A 22,535-nucleotide genomic window follows, 5' to 3' on the forward strand; every position below is an offset into this window, starting at 1 on the left:
TATTCAAAGCATCACAGTAACTGTAAAATGATAATACAGTGGAACCTCGGTTTACGAACTTAATTTGTTCCGTGACTCTGGTCGCAACACGAATTGGTCACGACCCGAAGCAAATTTTCCCATACGGTTCAATGTAATTACCGTTAATCCATTCTGGCGTGGAGGACAGGGAGGCGGCTATTGCTTGGAGGGAGAGTCCCCCTCCCTACGACCACGTGTCAGGGGCGGAAAATGGCCGCGGACCACGTGTCAGGGGCGGAAAAATGGCCGCGGCCACGTGTCAGGGGCGGAAAAATGGCCGCGGACCACGTGTCAGGGGTGGAAAAATGGCCGCGGACCACGTGTCACAGGCGAGAAAATGGCCGCGGACCACGTGTCACGGGCAGGAAAATGGCCGCGGATCCTGTTCGTAACCAGAGGCGGAGTTCGCGAACCGAAGCAAAATTTTGCGGCTGGAGCTGGTCGTCACCCAAAAAGTTCGTGAACAGAAGCGTTTGTAACCCGAGGTTCCACTGTATAGCATGGGTACAGATGAAGAAGAAATATACAGTAGATGCAAACTATCTATCAGCATTCTAACTATGCATGACTCCACATGTAGGTAAGGGAGCAGATGGGATACTTGCCTTGTAAGACACATGGCACAAATTATATTGGTGTAAAGTGTTATGCTTTGGCCAAATGGAACATGAAGCGTGATATGTTATTCACTTTCTCAGAGGGCAGTCTCTGCCTGCCTTTTATCAAGGTCATTAACCATCTGTTAGCATCTCCTGCAGAAGTACATTCCTGAGGTACATGAATGAACACCTTTCTAGAAGTGAGGAGGTATAGTTGAAAAGTATTTATTAGGGCCAGTTGAAAACTAGCAGTGGAAGATTGGTGTTGTTTAAAGAAGAGGCTGCTGGTGATGTGGGTACGTGTAGGAACATAGGAATAGAAAAGGTATAATCAACAATCCAATAGACCAAAAGCCTCAGAAGTTCCAGGCCAAGCTGACCTGGGAAAGAAGAAGATTAGAAGGGAGGTAGTCTTGTTTTCTCAACTGTCTGTTCTGCAGAGGCCACTGAAAGTGTTGACTGGTTGCTGGGGCCAGAAAAAGGAGGATCCAGCAAGCAGTTGTGCACAATCCACGAGGGGGGTTGGATAAGGAGAAGAAGAAAGGTGAAAAGAGATGCCTGTATTCACTCAGAGGAAAGGTCCCATCGTAGTCCTTGGAGAAGAATGGAGGTCTGAGAAGCAGGAATGGCATTGCATCCACTAAAGAAGAGCAACCACTATCCTATTGTCAGTGCCAAGCTCTGTCCTAGTGATTGAATGAAGAAACTGGGAAAAGCTAAACAAGTAACTCTGGGAAAGAGCGAGGGGGTAAAGAGTCAAAGTAATAAAAGTTTAAGAGCTAAGCTGTAAAACATTAAAAGAGATAGGAAAGTATTAGTAGAGATAAATAATCAAGGGAGAGTGAGAACAAGAGGAATAAAGTTAAGAATTTAGGGTTTGGATGAAGAAAGCTGCTAAGTACAGAAAAAGCTTCAAAGTTAAAACTGAAATCCAGCTAAAAGGAATTATGTTAGAGTAAGGCAGAAAAAATAACTAACATTTAGAAATGCAAAGGGATAAGGTTTAAAGGTGACAAAAATAAGAAATCACTGGCTATAATACATCAACATCCAGAATATTTTGCATATCATTGTATAACAGTACACTCGTAATAAAATCCTGATTTCTGCCTGGTTGCCATAACCCTTTCTAAAAAAGAACCCCATGATACAATTACATTATCATCATCCTTGATCACTGGCCATAATAGCTTGGACTGATGAGAACCCCACAATAGTTGGAGGGCACAAGACTACACTCCAGTGTAAATCTACTTCTCTACTGCACAGATCTGTAGGAGTAGGTAGTCCAACAAAACTGTATTTAAGATGGCTGCTCCACATCTGGAATGCCAAAGGAGAAAAACATAAGGCACGGCATTATTCTTCAAGCATGTCCCACATAGGAAAATATAAACAGAATTCTTTATCAGAAAGAAGTCGGTCAACCTTTCCTGAAATCACTTTTGTCAGTATAACCACTTCTGCTTTATCAGCCTTGCTGGTGTGAAACTTAGAATTGTTAGGACATGTTAACCCACAGGAGATGAGTATTTGTTGTGAGCCAGATTTTACATTTTTAAAAAGTTATTATAGTAAAGAACTTGGCATTTTCTCTTCTGCCAGGTGTATTTTCAGCTCTGCAGGGGATAAATCAGAAGTGCCTTAATTACAATTGCAGTATCTGTTAATAGGGAGAGAAAAGAAAACATTTAGCCTTCAAACAGGTGCAGGAAATCAGACAATGTTTTGTGCTCACCAGAGATGAGTTTGAAGCATCTCCTGCATAATTGGCTCATTCTCCTTAATTCAATTATGGGGGCTTCTATTTTTTTCCCCTCAGTTACCTTCCCCCTCTCTCAAACAGTGACTGTTTAGAGAATAGTTCTTATCAATATAGCAAACTTCAAGGTATTTTTTAAAATAATAACATATTTACCTCAAGCTCTAAATTGTTGCAGGGAGGGGCAGAGAAAAGAAATAGAAATTAAGCTAAAACTATAGTACTGATTACAATTCTTGATGAACGAATTATTTCATTTGCACACAATGAGACAATAGTGGAGCAGTAACAAACTCCTTTGATTCCTTATTTCAAGAGAGAAATTTTGTATAAATACCTCTTCCTGACTTTAAGATTCCAAAGTACCTATAGCACTCAATGAATACCAAGGCAGGAGGCTAGAAACATTCCTGAGAAACTTTTCAGTTCTCACAGATAGACAAAAACATCAGCCAATGGCAAGACCACTGCCCCACCTTTTTGGAGCACATTTCACTAAGGATTTAAAACCATTTGAGTTTTTGAAGAAAAAAGTTTTCAGTTCATACAAAATTTTTGGAGAATAGCAAGAATACACAGTGTACCTGAAGCTTCATCTCAAGAAATGTATGCCATTTATTATACAAGTTAGTCTTATATTCAGTGTGTGAGAGAAAGGACCCTAAATGCATACCTATTGTATATATGTAGTTAGAATTTCTCCAGGTCCGAGAAAATTCTGTACCATTAGCCAGAGAAGCTATGTCCTATAAAGAACAAAGTTTAAGCAAACCACATGAGAAAAGAAGCTAGATGCTTCAGTTGCCCAAATACCGGTAAGAACAAAGGAAGACAGACTAGCCCATGGAAAAACCAGGTCAATTATCTGATGGGAATTCCCAGGAGTAAACCTACCAAGGGAAATACAAACTGCAGCTACCCACACAACAGAAATAACAGAAAATTGTGCTCAGCAGATGGTACAAGGTGAGAGGACAGCATGTTGGGCAAGAGCTGCATAAAGGAAATGGAAGCTCTCACATGTTACTAAGTGTGTTCCCAGAGTGTAAAGTCAGTTGGGAATGGGCTGCCCTGGCGTATCATTCCACTCATGAATACACAAAGTGAGGTGCTGGAAGAGTTTAAGCTAATTATTGCTGCAGAGAATAATCTCCCCTTCTAATAACACATGGAAAGGAAAAAGCAAAGAGTGGAGGAAAAATTATATGGATGAGCCATCCTGATGTTTTGCAATTAGCCTCTCTAAGCAAGTATTTCTATGGGGCCTACATAATAAGGAAAGTTCATATTTTAAGGAGCTACAACCATTATCTCCCCAAATCCTGGTGTGCTGCCTCATTGTAACAGAGGTTGGGGGAAGTGTTCTTGGAAGGGATAAACCAAGAACGCCGGGAGTGTATGCCAAGGGTATATATTACCAGCAGGGTCACCCAAGGCATGAAGGTCATCCCAACTGCCTAGCTAAAGCAAGCAGGCACCTGTATTGGGGAGCAGCGATCAGGAAGATGCTGGAGGCAGATAATGGCAAAGGCATTAATTAATTTTATGTGGGCGAAGACAATGGTAAACTACTCCTGTATTTTTACCAAGAAAACCACATGGATAGAAAATACAAAATGATTGACGATATAATGCCAGATGATGGGCCTCTCAGGTCGGATGGCACTCAACATGCTACTGTGGAAGATCTGAGGATCTTTTGGAGTACAGTAATAATGGTGTTTATTCATGAGGCTAGATTAAAGCCTTCAGAATGTCTAGTTGCTGATGTTGCCATACCAGAAAAAAAATCCAAAGCTGCAAAGATAGAATTACAACGGGAACATGGAATGTAAGAAGCATGAACGTGGAAAAGTTCAACACAGTGAAAGATGAAGCGAAACAACTACAAATCAACATCTAAGGAATCAGTGAATTGAGATGGACTGGAACTGGACACTTTCAGTCAGAAGATCATACTGTTTACTACTCTGGACATGAAAAACAAAGAAGGAATGGTGTTGCTTTTATAGCTAGGATTATCCAATGTAGATTGGAGCCCTACATGGAAAAGGAGATGCCAGATGGTCAAGATGGCTTTAGAAAAGGCTGAGGAGTATGCGACATTATTGCTGATGCAGGCTGGATAATTGAGAAAGCCAAAGAATACCAAAAAGAAATCAGTATGTGCTTCATTGATTATAGAAAGGCCTTGGATTATGTTGATCATGTCAAGCTATGGAATGACAACAGCTACAACAAGCAGCCTTAGAACTTACAACAAAGATACTGAAGTGGTAAATAGCTTCTGACATTTAGGATCAACCATCAGCCGTAAAGGAACAAGCAGTCATGAAACACAACACAGACTAGCAATTAGCAAAGTAGCCATGAAGGACTTGGAAAAGGTATTCAGATGCCGTGAGGTTTCTATGGTATCAGAATAGTGCAGGCAATGGTATTCCTTCTATGGAAGCAAAAGTTGGACTTTGAAGAAGCAGAACAGAAAGAGCATTGATACTTTTGAACACTGGAGTTAGAGAAGACTCTTGAGAATACTGTGGACAGTTGAGAAAATAAACAAATGGATCATCAAACAAATCAATCCAGAGTTCTCTCTTGAGGCACAAATGACCAGGATCAAATTATCCTACTTTGGACACATTATGCAAAGACCCAGCTCTCTGGAAAAGGCTCTAATGCTGGGAAAGTTGGAAGGACAGAGAAAAAGAGGATGACCAGCAGCAAGGTGGATGGGCTCATTTACAGTGGTGATGAGTACACCATTGGAAAACCCGAATGACAGATTAGGGACAGATCATCATGGGGAAAATCTATCTATGTGATTGCTCTGAGTCAACACTGACTTGATGGCACATAATCGATCAATCAAGAACTGTTATCACACATCAAAATATACCACATAGCTACACCATTTAACTTGATAATCAGGCCAGCTCTTCAAAGTACTCTTAGGCGTCTATGAACCTAGGAAGATGACAGCAGTCTCTTTCCAAATTAGCTGCTATAGCCATTGATCTCATTCCTTTTTTCCTTTTGATCTGTGGGATGTATATAAATTGGGTTTAATTCTCCAGGCCTAAATTTTGAGAGGGCTGCTGTGAAAAGACTAAGATCTTGCTGACAATCAATTAAAGTACCTTATTCACCTTCACCACCTGGATGACAGATAATAATGTTGACAAATCCCAGTTAATGTCAAACATCTTCTACTTCCATAAAACAAATATCTTTCTACTACCTGGGTCCTAAGAGGTAGCTCAGTTGGAAAGCCTCCTGATTGGCCATAGGAGGAAAAACACAATGCAATTGAAATAAAGCTTGGATTTAAGGGTTGTGAAAATAGACATAATGAGAGCTAACTGCTGCTTCATTTCAGTTTCAAAGTATTTGGTGATAATAGACATATACAGATACACTCACATTTTCTCTTGAGCTTTACTCATCTATTTTAATTCAGTGGGAAAGGCATTACAGAAAGAATGATTACTCAAGCAGAAGGAAGATATGGAAAATACATAATATTGTCCTCTACTTTTCCACTCATACTGAAATTCCCATCAGTCTTTCACACGCTGCAGTTTCAAAATTTGATGCATACTGTTATTTCTTCTTAGAGGAGCACTATTTGTAAAGTGACACTTCAGGGCCAAGCTATCCATTATACAAAGTTCTATGTAACCTTTCTTCCCCAAAATTAGGATTTTTTTTTTAAATTACTGAACAGAAACCATCAATGCCGCAGTCATGAACAGATGAATGGTGGGTGGGAAAGGGACTCCATCTTTTCCATGCTACCTGCTTTTAAGCCTTAGAATTTATCTCCAGTTTAACTGTTCCCTCTCTCCCCTTCCTGATAGAAATATGTATGTTTCAATTATCTTTTTTCTTACTGGGAGGAATTTGGTTTGAAGGTAATCGTTTGCACAAAGGCATGGCCTTGCCAGGAGTTAAGTGACAGTCAAGTTTTCTAAATGCAAAGTGAGGATGACCCTTCCTAACATGACATACGAAGATGAATGTTTATGCAGAGAAACCAATATAACATAATCAAGTAGTGTGAACAAGTCAAACAAACGGAGAATAAAAAATTCCAAAGAAATAAGAGATTATAAAGCACTAATTTAGAATGCTAGCAGATAGTAGCACCTAACTGGCATGGCTGATCTTTAAACAGCATCAGATCTCATCAGCGCTTGGATGGAAGCCTTTATTTCAGGATTATAAACTAAACTGGGAAGTTGGGAAAAACCTTCTGGAAGGTAGGTCCAATTATTTCTGTATTGTTGCCCAGAAAACTAGAGGTAGAGCTCAACTTTAGTAAATTTTACTCTTTTTACCTCCACCTCCACAAACTTTGCTTGCATAATTAACAGAGCCATTATATTAATTGCAAACAAACTATCTTGTAATCTCACTCAGCCTCTCTTCATCGGGCTGCTTTCTATCACCTGCAGCACATCCTTGCCCCATAATTTCCCTGGGAATACCAAGAATGCTTAATTAGAAATATTCTTTAAGCAAATACTACCACATACAGCAACAATAAATGTGTGTGTAGATAGATAGACAGACAGACTTATTTTAAGAAGCACCACTTTAAGGACCTTTAGAGTCAGGCAAAAGGTTTCTATGTAAGAAATACTCATTTCTGGTATAGTTACCATAAAATCATGCAATCTAATGTACATTTAAATGCACAGGAATATGGCTTCTCTTCTGAAGATACCACTAAAAGATCATTAGTAGGTTATTCAGAGCTTCCCTACCTATTCATGAGATCTAAAAGAATGATGGGGCACATGTGCACTTTGCATCCAGTGTCTCTGATCTCCCCAAGCCAAGCTGGGAGCTTGGATGGGGTTTTCTATTTTTCTTTATGTGATCATGAATCCTCCTTTACTTGTAAATATACAGTATAAGTAAAAGCCTCTTTCAGGACTTCCTAGTTTGAGAAATGTCAGAGGCCTGGGGCTCTCCAGCCCTTCCTTCCACCAAGCTTCTACCTCTCGAATCAGCAAGCTTAACTCTTGCACAGGACTAACACTTTTATACTATCCAAACTGCGCAAAATATCAAGGCCTAGGTGCATAAATAATGCTAACCCAGCCTTCCCAGCCAGCTCTCCTGCATGTACATGGATTTTCATTCCCAAGAACATTGTCACTATGTGACTTCAGAGATCTGGCATTGGAAAGAAGCTATACATTTTTAATGCACTGAAGCTAGCAGTTCTGCTAACAGTACTTGGGTGCTGAAATCAATGAAATTGGAAAGAGCAACATCTACGTTCATTATCAGCCCATAAAGTATTGAAATATGCTTTGTAGGTGTAGCTTCAACATCCTGTTTTTCCATACTGAGCTGGAGCCATGTTTTGAAGGGAAGAAACTGCTTCTCTAAAAGCATGTATTCTACCTAGCTATTACTGTCACCTTGACAAGAACAAAGACATCTGTGGCTCACTAACTTGCTGCATCCTTTCTTATCTGCTCTAGCAACACATCAGTCAAGAGGTTGTAAGTAAGATCATATTCAATGCAATGTGGTTCTTTTGCCAGCGACTTTATGCCAAAGTGAGCAAGTGGCAGAAACATTAATAAAACCATTTTTATATGCATTACTCATATCATGGGGAAGAAAGGACCAAAAGCTGCTGGCAGAGGAAAACTAGTGTCTTTCATATTAATGAGAATTATTGCTATTCATTGGAGAGAAACTAATATCGAATGCATAAAAATTATACATGTTCCCAGCTGCTGCTTGCAGGCACCCTGCGGAAAATGGCATCTAACAGGATTCCCTTTATAACATTCACTTATTCAGAGTAGCTGCACCGAGAATATCTCCATTTTGGCGGCCAGTTATGGAACTAATAATAATAATGCTTTTACAGAATTCTTTAAAAAGACTGGAAAATGTTCCAGAATGAACTCTCTAACTCTGGTATCACAGAGAAGGTGGGCTAGTTATTGCTACGTATTTTAAAAAGGCATACAATATTATATGAACACAAAATTTAAAAAATCACATGCATCACATGCAATAGTCATTTTCTTCCTAACCTGATGGGGCAACTTATTAATAAACTTGTGCAGCCATTTTATGTCCCCTTCCCACATTGTGGCACAGCAGGTGGCAGCCTCTAGCCGACCTTGGCTGATCTCAAAAGAACAGAACAGGCTTGTATTTGGAAGGGAGACCACTAGGATATCTTGGGACTATGGCCCAAACTTGGAAATTTGAAGTCCTGAAAGAAAACGATGGCAAATTGCTTCTATATTGTTGCCAAGAAAACTATGTGGATACCAATCCAATTAAGCTGGGGGGAGTCATTATTTCTACCTTACCTTGTATTTTCGGGCACAGTGTTGTATTATTTCTTTTCTAAATCTATTTAAAGAAGCTAAATGCCTCATCAGCATTGCTTAAATCATCAACTAGAGAATGGGGGTTTCCTTCTCTCCAACATCACTGTCGAATTGGCTGTAATAATGCTTTTGTGTTAATTCTCCATAACACACATGCCAAAGGCATGAGATATTCTAGTTATGTTATGCAAGAGGGCCCTTGGGTTATAAGTTTAAAATAACAACTTTTGTTATTTTATGACTAGAGCCAATATTAAAGAACTGAACTTAAAACAAAGATGTCATTGAGCCCAGGAATAAGACTGAGATAATATTTTAAATATAGTGGAAATAACCCAAACATCTCATTTGCTACCACATAAACAAGTGTGCATTCAAATATTTTCACTTTTGCTACTGCTGTGTTTTATCTGTTTGCTTTCTTAGAGGAAAACAAGCCAGCCAGTTCTCTGGAAGGGAGGTATTTATGTAATTAGTCACAAAAAGCTTATAAGAGCAAACCACACAAAAGCGAGTAAGAAAGAGAAAGAAATCAATAAAGATTCATCAGTGAGATACTTCTCTTTTAGTCAGAGGATCAGTCAAAACAAGTGGTTGTAGAAAGCCACTTAGAAAAGTAATGTAGTGTCACATCCAAGAAATGAACTGAGGTGGCATTACACAGTACAAGAATTGTAACCTAAGATTTCTAGACATTCAAAAATGGGAAAGGTCATTTCTTTTTTGTAACATTTCTGGCAGTAACAGAAGTGAGTCCTTCATGGTTGTCTGTTTACTAAAGAAGAAAACAAAATGCAGATAAGAATCTTTTCATATATCTGCTTACTGATGCTAGAAAAGAAAGATGATTCTGGGCAATAATTTTCCTCCATTTCTTTTAAACCACCACTGGTGCTCTGAGAATTTGAAATCCAATATTCACTCTTTTAAACATAATATGATATGGAATAATGGTTTCACTGACAAGCAATTGTACAGGGGCTGCTGGGAATTACAGTTCAGCAACACCTAGAGATGCCTCACCCTTGCTCTGGAGCAGTGTTTCTCAGCCTTGAGCACTTTAAAATGTGTGGACTTCAACTTCCAGAATTCCCCAGCCAGCATGGCTGGCTAGGGAATTCTGGGAGTTGAAGTCCACACATCTTCAAGTGGCCAAGGCTGAGAAACGCCGCTGTAGAGGGTAGCCTATACACAGCAGTTTGTGAGCAATCGGGAAGCCAATCTTATGTTCCACATCCTCTAGAATGGGTAATTATAAATAGATTTGTTCTGTTTTCCCTGAGTTGTTTGTCCCACTCTTCCTGTTTTCACCATTATCAAGATTCTCGCAGCCATCCAGTCCCTGGTATTTCCATTTCTCTCCATAGTTGGTGAACATTATTTCACTTCTTTCCATGTTTCCTACCTTTAGTTTAGAATACTTAGATATAGTACACCGGCCCAAATGCAAGGAAGTGGGCTCACTGCCCAAACCATTTTCTCCTGCATAATAGGAAATTAATTGTCCTCCCACGTTTGCATCTCCATGTAGAATAAGATTGTTAATATGTTTAGATTTTAAGATTTGTCTGAGCTAATTATTCCTCCATGGCTTGTAAGTATAATATTCTCCAAATGGCAAAAGCAACAGTCTGTGGGTGTGCTATATGAATGCCTCATATTTTCTGGATAATGCTAAGAAGATACAGCTCTCTGTTAATACATCTAGATGTACAGCATCAGAGAACTTAAGCTGATAAAAAGTAATATCCACACTAATGGTTATATGGGCCCTCAGATGCTTTGCTAACTCTTGATTTACACAGCAGCCATATGACGAATTCTCCCTTCCTATTTTCAAACTATGACATAGATTTTTCTATCATTTTTCTTCCTCGCCTACTTTAATAGTTTTTAATTCACTCTGCCATGCATAGAAGCATCTTCATGCATGTTGCAAACTATGTCTTGAGCACTTCTTGACAGTGGTTTTTGCCCATATCCTCTTTGGGTCACTTGCTTGCTACTTGGGCAGAGTCCATCATGCTTTCATCTCCCTGGTGTACAATTTCACTGCAGGAGCATTTTCAGTAGCTTTGTAAATCCTCATCCTCATTTTTGCTCCCCATAGAATTTCAACAGAATGGACAAGAATTCTTCTACTCTTACTTCTGTCCCCCATATCCTGACCCAAAGTGATGTTAATCCCTCATTCCAGTAGGGCAAAAAAGGTGGCAGTGTATTTTGAGGAGCGGGCTGGAATCATTAGCCTTTCTTTTATGATGGTGAAAAGGGAAGGGTTGCCTGGGAGGCATGCATTGTCTCATCTTCACCACAAGAAGTCAGCTACGGAAGAGGCCATGGATTACTTATTTCTCTTCACTGTTTCCTGACCCAGCCAGGGACAGTCCCTCCAAGCTACAACAGGGCAGAGTGGTGGTCCCTGCCCATTAGTTTCCAGAGCAAGAAGAAAAGCCCAGAGCTTTGTTCATCTACCTATCTACCCCCAAGTTCATTATAGGGGCAATCGTGGGAAAAATAATGAGGATCAAAACATGATCTGCCTCAACATATATGATGTAAATCATGTTGTGAGTTCAGGATAACAATCAACTGCTGCCCAACTGCCTTTTGCATTCCAAAATTCACAAATGCAGATCAGCTGGGAATTTAATGCAAAAAGATGGTTCCCCTTACCAGTATGAACTTTTTAAATTGGAAAACTGTCAGAGTTCTATACTTCTACACATGAACTCTTTCTACATATGGGTTAATACTTTTCATGTTAATACTTTGCTGACTGATTAAACAGATTTCTGCTTAATGAGTGAAATAGAACTTTTTGCTCAAGATTTTTTTAAAATTTTACATTAAATTAAATTTTACATTTTACATTTTTTAAAATTTGTATAGGGAATCCACAGAGTGGATTAATTCTCCTTTTATTAAGGATTTTACTAGAAGACCTACTCAAACATTTATCTCCTGCTTATGCAGTGGCTCTTTTCATAGAATCTCTCTCTCTCACTCACTCACTCACTACATTTATATCCCATGATTTTCAAAAACCTCTAGATGGTATATTTATCACTGAGCGATAGCTAAATTATTTTATCCTCCATATTAGGAAGACCTCCCTCTTCTCTGTGATTCTATTTGTATTTTTACTGTGCATCTATTTATTTGATTTATTAACTGTATTTATTGATTTTATTTTATTAACTCCTATTGCTCTCTGAAATGAAACTATTGATTCTTTTAATTCTAGCATATTCAATTTGTGTTTGAATTTCTGATATCTCAAATGGCAAAAAAAAGTGGGGGGGCTAGATCTCTAATGAATCATTTTTATTTTTAATTTGTATTGTTCAGACAGAAGAAAATAATCCAATGGATTCTGAATACTTGGAACTAAAATTCTTATATGCCCACACCAGCAAGGCACAGAAACAACTTATTGAAAAGTTTCAGGGAGAGTGTATTTTTATTTTTAAAAAGGTGAAATGAACATTCTGCAGAAGAACTAAGTTCTAGCAGTCCAAACTACAAAGCTTTTGTGATATTTTGTTATATGACGATAAATATTAGTTACCAGAATAATGCAATCTCAAACAAGACTACTCTGCTTTAGCCCAGGAAGTTCTGTGTTTAGATTGTTATTTAAAAAACAAACCTTAAAAACAAACAGCAGACATGAGAGTGTGGGTGTTCATGTACATGTGTGTCAAAGACTTTATTTTCCACATACACAGTCACACGTGTTTTTATTTTTCCCAGGCATGCTGATCATGCTGCTGAAATTGCCGTTCCCCTCTTGTTCCCAAATTTTCCCACTTAATTCATGGCATGCGGCTGCTTGTATGTGAAGGAAATTGCTTGTATGAGCAGTTGCCACATCTGACAGTTACATAAATTAAGTACAAAAAATGAAACAGAGGCAATTAGGAAAAAAAATACTTTACATTCCCGCAAATACTGCTGCTATAGCAACCTGGGAAATTGACAGAAAATATAGAAAAAACTATCTCAAAGCTTGCTTTTTCCCTTCCTTCCATGCTCCATCTATCCATAAACCTGAGTTCATGGTATGTTCCCATTTCCCTTTTACTTGCATCCAGATAAATGAAAAACTGAGAATTGCAACACTCTTATAGGGCAGGTTGACTCCATGTCATCAAAGGCACTCAGATGAAACAATTTTGAAAAGCACAGAGAATGCAGTGGTTGTACGAGACAGAAGCAAAAGAGGCCCACTGGTCACATTTACTGGGCTCTGCAATGGCCTCTCAGGTTACTCTGATTATGACTGTAACTCTGCTTTTTTTCCTACTGCGAGTGACTCTGTCACTACATATATTTTCCTTGCATCTTGCATTGGAAAATCTAAGATGTATTCTCTAATGTTATAACAGCTCTATCACAAAGGAGTGGATTGTGCCTGAGGAAACAACACACAAGTAAACAAAAGTTGTAACTCAACATTACATTTAGTCTAGTAGAAGAGCATCTGAACTCACTGATGTGAGACTACGTTGAAGCTGCCATAACTAAAGATGAAGCAGGCACATAAGCAGAGAGGACCGAAAGCTATGAATCTTGTCTAAGAGATCCTTTTGGGCAGGGAGAAGGAAACAAGTTGTTAAGGAAACAAAGGAACCAGACAAAGGAAGTTGGGCCTGAGCACATGGAAAAAAACCCAATCCCCAAATAAAGAACTTTTGGGGATAAAAAGGGGTCCTGAAGCCCACCCACTCCTTGTCTTTGGATCCAGACTTGGAGATTTCCATCCCTCTAGCTGGTGTCTGGCAGCCTAGTTGAGAAGGATGGGTAAGTGTGGATAAGTATGTGTGCACGTGTGAGAAAGAGAAAATATACATTATAACCAGTAAAGCTTTGCTGTTACTTTAAATTCACTCAGTCTCCATGTATTCCAAAGAACATGATGTACCTCAGGGTTCAGTTGAAAATGATTTGCATGTGTCCCTAATTATTTCCCGGCTCTTGGCCAGGGCTGTATGTCTTGTCTTCTCTAATCTCATCTATCTGAAAAGCCCAGGTAGAAAGCAAGGGGGGCTTACAAGTTCCGTGTGCCTCAACAGGCTGTGAATGTGTGAGTGAGTGACCACAAGCCGAACCTGGGAGTGCGTGTAACACTGGTACGTTGTAGGATGGAGGTATGTACAGAGGAAAGATCAAGCAAATGCACAGCAGGCAAAAGGAGAATGCTTCACACTACAATTTCTCCATATCAATTTATCACTTATAAAACCATCCTAAAAAGGAGGTTCACATCATTTAAACAAGAACAGAACAACTGAAATTTTGCCAGGCCCCTTTGGTTTATATTTGGATTGCTATGGAATCCAGTATGAGTATACATTTGTCTTCTAGAAACCATGGTGAAATGGTTTGTTTGTAAATTCATCATATGCATGAACAGTGATTGAGGAATGCTCACCTTCACTTATCCCCAGACTTTCTACTTGCACAGCACTAACTTAGGTGTACATGGAAGAGGGGCACATGGAAAATGTCCTTACAGTCAAGCACATCACAGCTGTTACTCAATGAATTATTTATTTAAATTTATATTTAGCTCCCTCACTCTGGCATCCTGAGACTTCAGCTTAAAGATTCCTATTACTCAAGGAATCACCGCAGAATAGCTAAGAATCAAAAAATAAGCTATGAGAAAAAATAAAGAATGTTCTACCACTTCAGTCAATACCACACTTCCTAAAAAGTGTGCTTTTGTTTCTCACCATTGATCTTTTCCATTCACTGTACATCACTATCAAGATCAGTTCAGGATGCTTCGTTAAATCACCTGAGTCCTATTATCCACTGATTTCAATCATTCCTTGTTTATTCTGCCTATCATGTATTATCTGCAGGGAAATTGTTGCAAGTTGTGGCAAGCATAATAAAGTACTACTGTTGTTTGGTCAAGGTGTGAAAAATAGTAGAACGGGTTTCTGTTTAAAAAGAAGGAACCAAGGAGAAGACATGAACAGTCTCCCGGGCTTGGCTCTCAGTTGGGCCTTTCACAGTAACAAACAATTCATATCTTGCTTTCTGTGTCTGAGTCACTTCATCCCATCTTAATTTCATTTTTAATCCCACCTCAAAAAGTGTACATCAGTGGACACACCCCAAAATTGGGGTTTGACCAAGGCAGAGTAAAATGGAATTATTACTTCTTTTGATGCAGCCTAAAATTGCATTTACCTTCTTAAAGCCACATTATACTGCTGAGTTATATTCAGTGTGTAATCAGCTGCTATTCCCACATCTTTTTTACAAGCAATATTGTCAAGACAGTTATTCCCCATCCAATGTTTGTGCATATGATTTTAGTTTCCCAAGTGAAGAAATTTGTCTTTGACTTTGTTAAATTTCATTCTGTTATTTTCAGCCCATTTTTTCAATTTATCAAAACCATTTTGAATGTCATTTCTATCTTCTAGGATACAATCAGTCTCACCCAATTTGCTATCATCTGCAGATGTAGGTAAGCATATTATCTAGCTCTTCACCCAGGTCATTAACAAAAATACAGAAGAGCAGAAGATCAAGACTGAACCTTGTGGCACCCTGCTGGATACCTTGCTCCCTTTTGAAGAGGAAAATTCTTTGAGTAGTTTTCAAACTAGGCATAAATCCATTTAATTGTCAGGCCATTCAGTTCATTCATAACTAGCTGACTAATCAAAATATTATGGAATACTTTTGAAATCCTACTACGAAAATTACCAGATCAAAAATTCAGATAAAATTGGTCTGATAAAACACATCCTTGAAAAATCCAAGCTGACTTCTGCTAATTGCTGCATTCTTTTCAAGTTGCCTTCAGAGCCATCTCTTTATGATCTGCTCTAGTATCTTTCCAGGTATTGATGTCAGACTGAATGATCTACAGTCCTCTTGGTCCTTTTCCCCCTTTTGAAGAAAAGGTCAACATTTGCTCTTTTCCAATTTTCCAAAGCTTCTTATCTGCAATAAAGCAATATATCTACAACTATCACTTTGGTGAGCTTCTGTTGTATGCACATCCCTGAGTACAAGGTTTAGAGTCTGAAGAATCATATTTTATTACTAAGTCTGGCATGAAGACATGTTGGCATGTCACCTGTTCACTAGAATTTCTTAAAGATACTGCATAAAATTCAGGCAGACATAAGCAAGTTTCTTCAGTATCTTAAGATGCAATTCATCCAGCCCTGGAAATCTGCAGTCATTCAAAAGAAAGAAAGAAGTGTTTCCTGATCATGTTTCCTTCCATATCAAATTTCAAGCCTGCCCCTTCCCTCTTTTGTTACAACTGCCTAGTAAATCACATTCTCCCTCACTGGAAAAGACTGAGAACTTGAATTCTTTTTTACCTGAAGCATTTTGACATCTCCACTGAACAGTTGGTATATGCATTTTATTCTCTCTTTTATTTTGGACATATCAAAATAAACCCTTTCTCTAGTTCTAAAATGTTATCCTTCAACTGCTGTATTCCCATCATGAGACTCACCACATCAGGCCTTTGATATATCTATCATATTTGCCTTCCTACGCTAAGAATTCAAACTCATCTTACTTATTTCCACCCCCCAAGCAATAGTATGGAAGAGGACCATTTGAAACACTTCCACCTCTCTCTAAAGTACATAAGTCTTTGAGGTCCTAATCCTAGGAGTTTCATCTCCAACACACAGAGGAATCAATTTAAAACCCTTCTAATCAAACTTACCATATTTTAGCAATACACATTTTCACCAGTCCTTGTAAACTGAAATGCCAGTATCTCATGCAAGTATCTCATGCCAGTATCATCCAGATATCTCGTGATCCCAGAAATTGAATCTCTCCATTAATAGCATTTCTATAACCATTCACCTGTAGTATTCTTTCTCTTTCTGGTCTTTTGCCATGAGCCAAAACACTGGATGAGAATGCCACCTGAATCCTCAAAGGTCTTAAGCTTCCTTCCTAGTTCTTCAAAGTTTGTGGTGATAAGGTGGTACCTGTTCTCTGCTGTATGTATGTATGTATGTATGTATGTATGTATGTATGTATGTATGTATTTATTTATTTAATAGATTTGTCCCCGCCCATCTCCCCACAATGGGGGACTCTGGGCGGCTTACAACAAACTAAAATCAGAAATACATAATTAAAAGTTATAAAAAACCACATTTACAAAGATAAAAAGGCTAAAAAATCCAAGAGGCCGATAGAGGCTGCACCAGGCCGCTAAGGGGCCAACCAACCCCATTTCTGACATTCTCCCTCCCCGCCCCAGACCAGATGGCAGAGCCAAGTTTTCAAATCCCTCCGAAAGGCCTGGAGTGAGGGGGCCTGTCTCACCTCTAGGGGCAAGATGTTCCAAAGGGCGGGGGCTACAGCAGAGAAGGCCCGCTTTCTGGACCCCGCTAATCGAAATTCTTTTACCGCAGGGGTCCAGAGCATGCCCTCTTTGTGAGATCGGGTGGGACGGGTTGAAATTGTGGGGGCGAGGCAGTCCTTCAGGTAACCTGGCTCCATGCCATGTAGGACTTTAAAGGTGATAACCAACACCTTGAATTGGACCCGGAAGCAAAGCAGTACCCAGTGCAGCTCACGGAGCAAAGGTGTTATATGGCTCCTTCTTCGGGCCCCAAAAATTGCTTGCCCGGCCGCATTCTGGACCAGCTGAAGCTTCCGGATACTCTTCAAGGGTAGCCCCATGTAGAGTGCATTGCAGTAGTCTATCTGGGAGATAACAAGGGCATGAGTGACCGTTTGCAAGGCATCCCGATCCAGTATCAATTGTTCCCACATGGATTAGCAGGAAGGAATAATTGTAGTCTTGATATGTTTAGGAACTTATTTTGCCATAACCCTGAAGGTGGTCCTTGCAATAATTACACCACATACTTCTTGGCCTAAATTTTCAGCTTCTATGATTCTGTGAGTTAAAGAGCTAAAGAGAATCTTCACATCCTGTCTCTTATTTTTAAAAATCTATGACATTCCCAACTTGATCATAGAGTATATTTCCATGTTTCCAGATAATCAAATCAATCACAACAGAACATAACTGCCCATACTGTTGGCCATACTGCCCATGCTGTTGCTGAATACACAACCAGCAGTTCCTTGATTGATATACATTTTGTTAGCTGGTGGTACAGATAGTCCTTGACTTACAACCATTCATTCAGCAACCATTCAAAGTTATGACAGTGCTGAAAAAATGGCCTTATGACTGGTCCCCAAAGTTATGACTGTTGCAGCACCTACGTGGTCACATGATTGCGATCTGGGCACTTGGCAACCCATTCTCACTTATGAGTCCTTCAGTGCCCAGAAGCACCCCTGGAGCACTCCTGAGGGTACAGTGCATGCAAGCGAGTGAAGCGGGAAGGAGGGCCAAGAAGCCCCTGAGCCACAGCATGGCAAGCAGCCCCTGAGCCACGTGGTTCTGGGGCTGCTTGCCACCCCATAAGGTAGAGTGCAAGGCAGCCAAAAGGGCAAAGATGGAGAGGGAGATAGGCGGGTGGGGAATGCTGGAGGCAATCCCTTACTTTACTGAGGCTCAAGACTGGGAGGGATCAAGCCCAGAATGGCTTGGATTGGGGTGGGTCCCTGGCTAACAACCAGTGGAATCCACTTAACAATGGCAATAGGGATTGCCATCACTAGGTGATGTGGTCATGTGACATCTCACTTTATGACCACATTGCTTAGTGATGGAAATTCTGGTCCCAATTGTCGTCGTAAGTCAAGGACTACTTGTAGTGTGTACAAGTACTTCATGCATGTTTTCACCACACAGTGGATTCTTATAATTCATTCTCCCATCTCCATTACAGAAGTTTGAATACAAGTCATCATATTTAAATTTCTGCTTAACTTTCTTCCTTCAGAGTTCAGCTGTTACTACTGTTATTTTTATTCCTTTTTGCTAGACATCCATTGTTAATTACTAATTAACTTCATGTCTCCTACAGTGTGAGAAGATACTTTCCAGTACCTGCCTGGAACATAAGATAACACAGCCTACACAAAGAGGTTCTACAAATTAGTCACTAAGCAATTAAATTAAACATGTTTGGAAATGAAGTATTTGGAAACTCTAGATGCTCTACTTTAGTAATGGTGAAATGCACAAGGATACCATTTCACAGGAACAAAGCCAAGTACCAACTCTATTTCCTCAGGGGGAAAATAGTTGGGTCAGAACTCCAAAAGCACTGATCCTAACTAGATTTAATAATGTATATAAAATATAGATGTATACTTCTTTTGTTAAACTAGTAAGAGCATAGGTTCAATAACTGCTATATGTAGATTAATGTTAAGGCAACTTATCTCTGGGTATTAGGCAGCAGAACAGCAGGCAAGAATGACTCCTATATTATATTATGCTTGCGAGCTCCCCAGAGCTCCCCAGAGGTACCTTGTTGGTGAGTACTTGGGATAGATGATTTCCACTAAACAGATTTTTGGACTCATCCAAAATGCACTGCTAATAAAGCCTGAAATATGGGCTAACTCCCCACTTCAAAGAGACAGAAACAAAGACAAAAATCTTAGAACAAAACTGAGAAAACTGAGAAATTTTAGCACTTCTTGTACTTTTCTGGTGGGTCTGAAGATTGTTTGGAAATTGTGTTTTTCCATTAGTTTTCCCATGCGGTCTGTGACCCCTTTGATATAGGGCAGAAATACTTTGTTGGTGGGTGGCTGTTTTTCTTCTTCAGTTGCATGTTGCTTTCTTGGTTTGATGGCTCTTTTTATTTCATTTTTGGAGTAGCCATTTGCTTGTAGGACCCAGTTAAGGTGGTTAAGTTCAGAGTTTAGGAACTGGGTTTCCCAGATCCGATTGGCACGATCCATGAGGGTTTTCATAATGCCTCTTTTCTGACGTGGGTGGTGGTTGGAGTTTTTGTGTAGGTACCGGTCTGTGTGGGTGGGTTTTCTGTAGATTTTTCTGTAGATTTTCCAAACAATCTTCAGACCCACCAGAAAAGAACAAGAAGTGCTAAAATCAGCAAAAGACAAAAGGGATCCCCTCACCACCGCAGGAGTATACCGCATACCATGCAGTTGCGGGCAAGTATACATCGGGACCACAAAACGCAGCATCCATACCAGGATAAGAGAACATGAAAGGCACTGCAGACTACAGCAACCAGAAAAATCTGCAGTAGCTGAACATGCTCTCAAGCACACTGGACACAAAATCCTATTTGAAAACACAGAGATACTGGACAACACCAACAGCCACTATACCAGGCTATACCGGGAAGCCATTGAGATTCACAAACACCAGCACAGTTTCAATAAAAAAGAGGAGAGTCTAAAAATCAACAAAATCTGGCTACCAATCCTGAAAAATACAGCCTGCAAAAGGTCAACGAACTCAGCTCAACCACTAGGACATGTGAACAGTTCACACAATGAACTTGCTAATCACCCCCAGCAGCCCCTCGTTAACAATTCAATAGAAGAAAAAACCCTGCCTAATCCCCAGGAAGATACACACAGATGCTGACACCAAAACAAGCAGCCACTCAGTAACTCAACCCCCCACACACACACCCAATCCCCCCTTTCCCCTCCCCCTCAGATCTCTATAAATATCCACAGGAGGGTCACATCACCCTGGGCACAGAGAGAACTGCTCCTGTCTGTGCTCCTGCACTCTGAAGATGCCGGTCACAGGTGCTGGCGAAACGTTAGGAAACAAAACTTCAAGAACACGGCCACACAGCCCGGAAGACCCACACCAGCCATCAAAACTTTGTCTGATTTTCACAAAGAGGTGTATACTCATTTTAGAAAGTTGCTTTACCCTGTTCATTTAATCTCAGAGAATTCAATTTAAATAGATGACAATAATAATTTTATGAAAAGACTTATGTAGATAATTACATGCTAATAGGTTGAATGCATTTTCTCCACAGTGCAGGACTTATAGAAGTAGGCTAGGGAGAGGGAAACATAGCTTCCAGCAACAAGATTTCAAATCAGTAAAATGTAATGTATCAGCAATAGAATCAGTTGCTATCTTGGATAACGATGTTTGAATCCCTGGCAGTAAATAAAGAACATGAATAGAAGTGTTTCACTTTTGGTTAAGCCTGGTTAACTGTATCACATGGATACATTTTTAGACTGAAATAGCACAACTGAAATCAATTGAACTACCTCCATGGGACAGATATCCTAGCAGAGGGTGATTCAATTTTGAGAGGCATAGACAGACAAGTATGTGAGTGTGGGCTAACCACACAGGGAAAGTTGTAGAAATATGCTTTCTAGATGATGCTGTTTTGTAGATGATGCTGGGGAAGCAATCACTGTAGTGCATGTTGGCATCAATCACATGAAAAAAGTAACTGTATGGTCCAGGAAATTAAATCTAGGTTGCTGGTTTGGATGTTGAGGTCCAGGATTGCTATGATAGTTTCCTCCAAAATTCAACCTATTCCACATGTAGAGTCAATTAAATATGCAGAGCTGAACAGTATTAATGTATGGATGAGAGTATGGTGCCAGGAGGAGTTTAGATCAGTGACGCACTGAGAATCTTGTGAAACAAAGCAGGCTTCGACAAATAGCATGAGCACTTCCTAAACACAGAGGATTCCAGACTGCTGGCACTGAAGAAAAAAGAGATCTGAGCAGTTTTTGAATTGATTTGTGGGGAAGCGGGAAAGGTGTCATTTCTAGAGGATGAAACTGAAAATTGTTCCAATTGTTCAAAGGAGAATAATGTAGAACCAGGAAATGAGTATAATTGAGCAATAAAGCTACAGGATCACAAAGGAAAAAGTACAGTGCCAGAGAAAATCAAAGGGGGAAATAGTATACAAGTAGTAGTAATATAACTTTATTGATTAGTCAATTGACCATATCAAAACAATAGGCATCAGCCACAGTAAGATACAATAAAATGAGATAAGGTAAGATCAAGTAAAATAAGATAAAATCAAGGAAAGTAAGATAAATAAAGATAAAAGAGTGAGATAAAATAGTATAAAATAAAAGAATACAGAGACATAAGATAAAATGAATAGTAAAATACAAAACAGCATGTGTTTAGGTAAATTCATCACTTTACATGCAACCCCAATGTGTTCTATAAAACATCTTCTCAGATGTTAAGCCCTAACTATAAACTTAACAGTTCTAATGACTACATGTGTGTTTGTGCCCTGAAAGAAATGAGATAATCTTTTGTTACAGTCCTAATGTATGGTTCTGTCAAGTAATATCTGTAGGTACTAAGCTCTTGCTGGGGTGTATATTTGGCAGTTGAATAGGACATGCATAGCATCTTCTATTTCTGGTGCTCCACAAACACATGTTCTCTCAGAATATGGCACTTGGGGGAATTGGCTGTATTTAACCATAGAATCAAGCTGCTCAAATCTTGCTCTGGTAAGGTCTGTGCTATGGTATTGAGTCAGGCCCACTGTCAGGTATATTCCTGTTTGAAAAGACATTTTATTCTTGGCCAGCCCAACAACCTGATGTTTGCAAGTGACTCAATATTGGTTTGGGTGTTAACATCCATGACTCTTTGATTGAATATTGCCTTGGGCTGATGTCCGGCTGAGAGTAGATACTGTGTGAGAAGCCAAGCTGTGAGATGATTTGGAGAAGTTGATTCATCTTGAAGGGCGCCCATCTGTTCTTCAAAGCACATTTTTGGTAGTCTGTCAGGTTCCATTGGGAGAACCCTGCATCTGTAGTTAAAGACTTTGATTACTGTTAGACTGTAATTGGAGTAGATGCCTGTTTCAGCTCTGACTGCTACTG

General features: G+C 39.6%; 1 protein-coding gene across 3 annotated transcripts in view; it reads right to left on the minus strand.

Moving 5' to 3' along the window:
- SLC39A11 (solute carrier family 39 member 11) overlaps positions 1-22,535 on the minus strand; it is a 385,119-nt gene that overhangs the window by 68,650 nt on the left and 293,934 nt on the right. The window lies entirely within an intron of this gene.

Source organism: Python bivittatus, unplaced genomic scaffold (genome assembly GCF_059951505.1).
Source record: "Python bivittatus isolate LINGU-HERP-01145 unplaced genomic scaffold, Pbiv_v1 ctg000220_np1212, whole genome shotgun sequence".
Classification (NCBI taxonomy): Eukaryota; Metazoa; Chordata; class Lepidosauria; order Squamata; family Pythonidae; genus Python; species Python bivittatus.